The sequence below is a fragment of the Pristis pectinata genome, chromosome 3 (genome assembly GCF_009764475.1).
Source record: "Pristis pectinata isolate sPriPec2 chromosome 3, sPriPec2.1.pri, whole genome shotgun sequence".
NCBI lineage: Eukaryota > Metazoa > Chordata > Chondrichthyes > Rhinopristiformes > Pristidae > Pristis > Pristis pectinata.
Genome location: NC_067407.1, coordinates 136,462,154 through 136,470,987, shown reverse-complemented (window position 1 = coordinate 136,470,987; position 8,834 = coordinate 136,462,154).

Sequence of the window (8,834 nt, the reverse complement as noted above, 5' to 3'; positions counted from 1 at the left end):
GCATATGTTCATCCATGCCCTGTGAATATCCGAACACTCCAAGCAGCAACCTGTAGATGTGCTGGAAGCAGCAGGTCAGGCAGCGTTGTTGGAGAAATATAGTCACCACATCAAGTTAATGATTAGATGTCTTTTTCCAGATCTTCCGTCCTCTGACCCCACACCTCACCCCAGCTCCAACCTTCTCTGTGTTTTTATCATCCCTCCTGACCTTCCTCTCTCCAATGCTGAGCAGTCAATCCTCAACAGAGGCCTCACCTTGGTACCCTGATGCCCTCACCTTAGTGCGTTCCAAACCCAACGATGGCGGGCTCTTCTTCCACAGCCTCCAGGCTTATTTCTTCAGCAAGGACTGCCCTGCACGCCCCTTGTGTCTGCCTGCTCTTGCCCCATTGAACCTATTTCTTCAAACCTGGGCTCCATCCCCCTTCTCCAGTCCCTTCCAACTTACATCCAGGTCACCTCTCATACCCTCCATCATTTCCATAGCTTCCAAGTGTCTCATCTTTACTGTGGATGTCCTGTCTTCATGCATCTCCATCCTCCATTATGAAGAGCTTCAGGCCCTCCATTTCTTTCCTTAACAAAGACCCAAACAGTTCCTCTCCACCAACACTCGGAAGAACTTGTCCTTACCCTCAAAAACCTCTCTTTTGGTTCCTCCCACTTTCCACAGATCAAAGAGGTAGTCATGGGCACTGAAGTGGGCTCTAGTTACACCTGTCTTTTTGTTAACTACATGGAGCAGTCCTTGTTCCAAGCCTATTCCAGCACATCCCCAACATAGAACAATACAGCACAGTACAGGCCCTTCGGCCCACAAAGTTGCGCCTTTTCTGAACCTACTCTATGATCAATCTAACCCTCCATTTTTTGTACATCCATGTGCCTATTTAAGAGTCTTTTAAATGTCCCTATTGTATCAGCCTCTACCACCACCCTCGCAGTGCGTTCCAGGCACCCACCACTCTGTATATCTACCTCTGACATCTCCCCTAAACTTTCCTCCTCTGACCTCAAACTGATGTCCTCTGGTCATAATAGGGGTTTTAACTTTCCAAACATCAGTTGGAGATACAACTACTCCTCCCACCTTGTCTCCTGTACAGATTCTCAATTTTTCCGTCTCCAACGCATCTGTTCTCAAGATGAGGCCTTCTGCTGTAGAATGTCTGGAATATCCTCCTTCTTCCAGTGGCTTCCCCTCTTACACATTTGCTCAATGGACCCCTTACCCACTTCCTCAGTTTCCCATGTCTGCTCTGACCCCCTCTCCTGGTAGAACAGCAACAGAGTTCCCTCGGTCCTTACCTTTCACTCCACCAGCTTCTGCATCCAACACATCATCCTCCGCCATTTCTGCCAGCTTCAACATCTTCCCCTTTCTGCAGGGACCACTCTCTTCAGGACTCCCTGGTCCACTCATCCCTCCCCATCCTCTGGCACTTTCCCATGCAAATGAAGGAAATGTAACACCTTCCCTTCACCTCCTCCCTCACCACCATCCAGGGACCTAAACAGGATACGGTCACCCCTCAGCCTCCTACACCCATCAGTGTAGTGGAAGCCATATAGCGGGCACCGAATGCAGTATGTCATGTTGGAAGAGCTGCAGGTGAACCTCTGCCTCACCTGAAAGGGCTGTTTAGGTCCCTGAAACCAAGAGTAGACTAGGTGGCTGTTTTGTGGAACACCTGTATTCTGTCCACAGGGGTGACCTTAAGCCTCTGGTTGCATATCATTTTAACTCTCCTTCCCTCTCCCACAATGGCCTGTCCAGCCTCCTCCATTGCTATGGAGAGGCCAAATACAAATTCAAAGAACATCTCATATTCTGCATAGGTAGCTTACAACCCAATGGTATGAACCTTGCATTTTCCAATTTCAGGTAACCCATACCCCTGGTGTTCTCCTCCCACGCGCTGACCTGTCCACCTAGTATTTTTTTCTCTTTGCTCATCCTTCCAATCTCCTCCATCCACCTAGTTCCATCCGCCCGTCATCCCCGCTCCATCTGGCTCCACCTACCACCTACCAGCCTCTGCCCCACGCCTCTCCCCCATTTGTTTCCATTTGCCCACCATCCCCTCCCCATCTGGTTCCACCAATCACCTACCAGCTTCTATCCTACCCTCCTACATAGTGCTACACACTGGCAATCTTTCCTGTTCCCTCTCAGTCCTGCTGCAGCGTCTCCAAATGCAGTGTCGACCTGCACCTTTTGCCTCCGCGGATGCTGCTTGGTTGGCTGAGTTCTTCCAGCCTTCTGTTCATTTGTTCTGGATTCCAGCATCTGTAGTCTCTTTTATTTTGATTAGACTGCATTTGGAGTATCGTATTTAGTTTGGCCGCCACACTACAGGAAGAATGTGTAGCAATAGAGAGAGCACAGAAGAGACTCACCAGGATGTTGCATGGAATGTAGGGCTGTAGTGATAAGATTGGATAGGCTGGGTTTATTCTCACTGAAACATAGAAGGCTGAGGGATGACCTTACAAAGGTTTCTAAAATTACGAGAGGCATGGATAGGATAGATGGTCTTTTTCCCAGAGCAGCAGAACTAGAGGGCACAAATTTAAGATGAGAGTGAAGAAATTTAAAGGTGATCTGAGGGCTATGTTTTTTGCACAGAGAGTGGTGGTTATCTGGAATGAGCTGCTAGAGGAGGTGGTAAAGGCAGATACAATTTACACATTTAAAAGGCATTTGGTTAGGTATTTGGATAGAAAAGGCATACAGGTTTCGGGGCTTAATACAGGTGAATGGGATGAGCGAAGGCAGGCATCACAGTCGGCATGGATGAGGTGGCTGAAAGGACCCATTCCTATGCTGTATGATTTCATGATTCCAAGCTCAAGGGGCCAAACTGTCTCCTGTAATCAAGAACACTGTATGAAATAATAATCAATACTTGAAAGAGGAAGAAAACATAATGCAGGATCTGCCAGCTACCCATTCCCAAATATTGACCATCTTTTTAAAGCACGGCAGTCTTCAAAGAATGTGCTATTATTTTCATTTAAAACCTAAACTATAAAACAGTATACCAAACTGTTCAGAAAGGGTACACGAAGGCTTCCATTTTGTTTTAAATCTAGCTGTTTACACATTTCTCTCAGTGGGCCAACATTTCCTCAGTCTTCTAAATGAGGAAGTAGACTGCACTTCTTCATTATTCGCATTCAGTACCAATGTCCTTTGGAGCATCATCTTTATCCAGATTCCAACCACCCTCTGGATGGAAGACCTCTTCCAAGACATCTTCCCTATAAACCCCTTTCTCTTCATCTTAAACCTTTGTCTTCTGATTTTAGATACTTCTGGCATGAGGAAAAGTGTCTAACCATCTTTATAATGGATTTTTTAAAGATGTCACGGTTAAGTATGTGGTTGGGCTTGAAGCATATTGTTGCAACAGAGAATATGGAATTTTGGTCTACTACTGTCAGAGTGAGTGCTTGAAATGAAGTATTCTATTCCTGGGCATGAATATCCTTCAACTTGAAAGGCATAAAACAGAAGAAAAATAGATAAAAACTTATCTGTCTCAACACAGAAGCATTTATTTCACAAGTTTGACAGTTTGTATAATTTATGTGAGTTCCCTGAAAAATTTAAAACCATTTGCAGAACTTGGAGGAGTGAGCGGAGATATGCATTTGTGTCTTGTGCCCAAGCTGACACATGATCTTAGACCTTTAGTAAATGGAGAAAAGATACAGAAAAATATTACAGGAAGGAAAAACCAGTAAGGAAGCGTGAAAGTGATCTTCTGAGGGAGTGACAGAAAGCTGCAGAATCCTAGTCCTTGTTTAACAATAGGTTGCCAAATGTTCAATGGAATCCCACCAATCCAGATCCTTCTTCATAAATGTCCAGGCAGACCACAAGATTTGCAGAAATGTATGCAGTGTCCAAACTTCCAAGCTTTTGACTTAGTATGTTATAGGAGAAGCCCTGGCTCTCCTCCTTAAGCAGTCCCTCTGTATCAATGATGAGTTACTTCCACTCCAGTTCAGATAGTTGTGGAGTAGCTGAAGAACACTGCCAAAGATAGGTGATTCAAGGTTCTCAGCCCCTGCCCTAATACTTCCTCTCCACTCTCATTGGTCAGGAGCCAGATGTTCCCACGAATGAGTGAAGATATTATAACTTTGAAAATACCCTTAGAGTATTTCTTTCTGTCCTCTTGGTAATCTTTTGTTGTGACAGAGCTCAGAGTAGTTGCCTGTGTTGGGACTCTAGTGTTGGGCATACAAGTGATGTGAACCACTCACTGGAGCTGGTTGAACATAATAGTAGCCTCAAAGTTGTGATTCAGCTTTGGTGGGGCAGGTTGACAAAGGATGTTTCATGGATGTTTAGTGTAAAGCCCATTAACTTGCACTAACCCAGACTGAAGTTGGAGTCACCTTATTCGAGAGTGCAAGTGATAGAAATTGAAGAGTTGCCCAATCATCCTGTAGATTAGCTCCACTTCCATAGATAGGTTTTTGGAGGCAAGGTCTTGGAATTGGTTTATTATTGTCACATGTACCGAGGTACAGTGAAAAACTTGTCCTGCATACCATTCATACAGATCAATTCATTACACAGTGCATCAAGGTAGTACAAGGTAAAACAATAACAGAATGCAGAATGAAGTGTAACAGCTACAGAGAAAGTGCAGTGCAGGTAGACAATAAGGTGCAAGGTCATAATGAGGTAGATTGTGAGGTCAAGAGTTCATCATATCGTACTAGGGAACCATTCAATAGCCTTCTAACTGCGGGATAAAAGCTGACCTTGAGCCCGATGGTACGTGCTTTGGGCTTTCGTATCTTCTGTCCGATGGGAGACGGGAGAAGAGAAAATGTCCGGGGTGGGTCGGGTCTTTGATTATGCTGGCTACTTTACCGAGGCAGCAAGATGTGCAGACAGAGTCCATGGAGGGGAGGCTGGTTTCTGTAATGTGCTGAGCTGTGTCCACAACTCTCTGCAGTTTCTTGCAGTCCCGGGCAGAACAGTTGCTATACCAAGCCATGATGCATTCAGATAGGATGCTTTTCTATGGTCATCGATAAAAATTGGTGGGGGTCCACAGGGACATGCCAAATTTCTTTAGTTTCCTGAGGAAGTAGAGGTGCTGGTGAGCTTTCTTGGCCATGGTGTCTATGTGGTTGGACCAGGACAGGTTATTGGTGATGTTCACTCCAAGGAACTTGAAGCTCTCAACCCTCTTGACCTCAGCACCATTGATGTAGCCAGGTGCATGTACACCGCCCCCTTTCCTGAAGTCATTGACCAGCTCTTTTGTTTTGCTGACATTGAGGGAGAGGTTGTTGTCATGACATCATCACTAAGCTCTCTATCTCTTTCCTGTACTCCGACTCATCACTATTTGAGATACGGCCTACTATGGCGGTACCATCTGCAAACTTGTAGATGGTGGTAGAGCAGAATCTGGCCACACAGTCGTGAGTGTATAGGGAGTAGAGTAGAGGGCTGAGGACACAGCCTTCTGTGGCACCAGTGTTGAGAATAATCGTGGTGGAGGTTTTGCTGCCTATCCTGACTGATTGCGGTCTGTTGGTCAGAAAGTCAAGGATCCAGTTGCAAAGGGAGGTGTTGAGTCCCAGGTCTTGGAGTTTGGTGATGAGTTTGCCTAGAATTATAGGATTGAAAGTGGAGCTGTAGTCAATAAACAATAGTCTAATGTAGGTGTCTTTACTGTCCAGATGCTCCAGAGATGAACGTAGGGCCAGGGAGATGGTACTCGCCATAAACCTGTTTCAGCAGTAGGCGAATTGCAGTGGGTTGAAATTGTCTGGGAGGCTGGAGTTAATGCATGCCTTGACCAGCATCTTGAAGGACTTCACGATAGTGGATGTCAGAACCAGCGGGCAGTGGTCATTAAGGCACGTTACCTAGTTTTTCCCGCCCCCCCATCCCCCATCCGCATGTTCCCCATTGCTACAGTCATTCTAGCTTGAGGAGGTGTCAGGACATGAATAATTCTACAAAGGAAGATGTGAATTAAAGCTAATAATGTTTTGATTAGAAAATATAACAAATGCAGATTCTAACAGCAAATATATTTTTATTTATTTCTATTTTTTATGAAGCTACCTAAATTACTTCTATGTTATTAAAGTCTCATCTACCTTTAGAAACTTCTGGCAAGCCAAACCCACCCTTCTCCCTAAAAGGGTCACACATACCAGAATGGGAATCACTGCTATGACTCTGCACTACTTGAGCTGTGTGCAGAGCATCCATTTCTCCACAATTCCCGAGTTACATTTAGAGTTCCTGTCTCTCTGTGTAATACCTAGGATGAGCTCAGAGCCTTTAACGGTGCAATACCTGCTCTGTTCAGAGCTACTATCTCCCTGCAATGTATGGGCGATGTTCATAACCTCAAACTCTGCAATACTTGCACTATGTTCAGTGTCTCTGCGCAACACCTGGGCTATGATCAGATCCTCCAACGGTTGGGGGTGAGCTCAGAGGATCTATATATGTGGTTGGGTTCTGAGTATTCAGGTGGTTCACAACATTCTGGGAATCTCTCAAGGGGTGTCAGTAACAATAAAGACAATTTTAATCACATTAAATAATCGCATTCATAACCCTGAATGAAGAGGGGTTTGGTGTGGAAGGAGGAGGATTCAGGTTGGAAAATAATCTATTGCATAGGGCAGCACGGTAGTAGACAGTTAGCGTAATGCTATTACAACACCAGCAACCCAAGTTCAATTCCAGCCACTGTCTGTAGGGAGTTTGTACGTTCTCCCCGTGTCTGCGTGGGTTTCCTCCGGGTGCTCCAGCTTCCTCCCACATTCCAAAGACGTACAGGTTAGGAGCTGTGGGCATGCTATGTTGGTGCCCGAAGTGTGGCCACACTTGCGGGCTGCCCCCAGCACATTCTCAGTAACGCAAGAGGATGCATTTCACTGTGTTTTAATGTATATGTGACTAATAAATAAATAACTTATCTTAAATATCTTATGTAAATCTTAAACATTATTTCAGCTGCTCCACATTTAGTAAACCGGATCACTGACGCACAGTCAATCACAAGACAGTTACACGTTGTTTAATGTAATGGCCATGGATACCCTGTCTGTGAACAATGGTAGTAATTGCTCAGTTCTTGTTTATTATCTGTCAGTTCCTGGCACCACACAAGGCACAATGTAACTGTGCAGCACAGAAAGGGACAAATTGTTAGTCACAGTATTTTTGCTGTGATTCATTTGATTTTGAAATAAAAAGGGAAAATCTTCCATTCCTATGGTGCCCTGCATATTCTTAGGACATTCTAAAGCAGTTTTATGGTCTATGGCATGTGGTATTTCTCAAATGTGGTCACTTCATAATCACAAGATCACAAGATAAGGGAGCAGAAGCAGGCCATTCGGCCCATCGAGTCTGCTCCAAGGAAAAGGGAAAAAGAAATGGGGTGGGAAAAAAAGAAGAGAAAAAAAAACTATTCTAATCCCATTTGCCAGCCTTATCCCCATATCCCTTGATACCCTGACTATTTAGATATCTGTCTATCTCCTCCTTGAATACCCCCACTGATCTGGCCTCCACTGCTGTGCGTGGCAAGGAGTTCCACAATTTCACCACCCTCTGGGTAAAGAAACTTCTCCTCATCTCTGTCTTGAAACTGTACCCTCTAATTCTAAGATTGTGCCCTCTGGTCCTGGACACGCCCACCAAGGGAAACAGCCTAGCCACATCTACTCTATCCTTACCTGTCAACATTTTAAATGTCGCTACGAGGTCCCCTCTCATCCTTCTGTACTCCAGCGAGTACAGTCCAAGAGCCGACAAACGCTCATCATACTTAAGCCCTTTCATTCCTGGAATCATTCTCGTAAATCTCCTCTGAACCCTCTCCAACGTCAGCACATCCTTCCTAAGATGTGGGGCCCAAAACTGCGCACAGTATTCCAAATGAGGCCTCACTAGCGCCCCGTAGAGCCTCATCAACACTTCCTTACTTTTATACACTATACCTCTCGAGATGAATGCCAACATAGCATTCGCTTTCTTAACCACCGATCCAACCTGGTGGTTAACTTTTAAGGTATCTTGTATGAGTACCCCCAAGTCCCTTTGTACTACCGCACTATCAATCTTCTCTCCTTCTAGATAATAATCTACCCGCTTATTTCTGCTTCCAAAGTGTACAACTGCACATTTCTCAACATTGAATCTCATCTGCCATTTCCTTGCCCATTCTCCTAAACTGTCTAGGTCCCTCTGCATTCTTTCTATTTCCTCTATGCTCCCTACTCCTCCACTTATCTTGGTGTCATCCGCAAACTTAGCCACACAACCATTTATTCCATCATCCAAATCATTGATGTACAAGGTAAAAAGGAGAGGCCCCAACACCGACCCCTGCGGCACACCACTAGTAACCGGTAACCAACCAGAACGAGATCCTTTTATTTCCACCCTTTGCTTCCTGCCAACCAGCCAATTCTCCACCCATTTTGCTACCCTGCCCATAATTCCATGACCTCTCATCTTATTAATCAGTCTCTTGTGAGGCACCTTATCGAAGGCCTTTTGAAAGTCTAAATACACAACGTCTACCGCCTCTCCCTTATCCACCCTACCTGTGATTTCTTCAAAAAACTCCAATAGGTTGGTCAGACAGGACCTCCCCTTCACAAAACCATGTTGACTAGGTCCTATCTTGCCTTGCGCCTCTAGGTATTCGGTAACCTCCTCCTTGAGGATAGACTCCAATAATTTTCCCACCACTGACGTCAGACTAATAGGTCTGTAATTGCCTTTGTGCTGCCTCCCACCTTTCTTATACAACGGAACTACA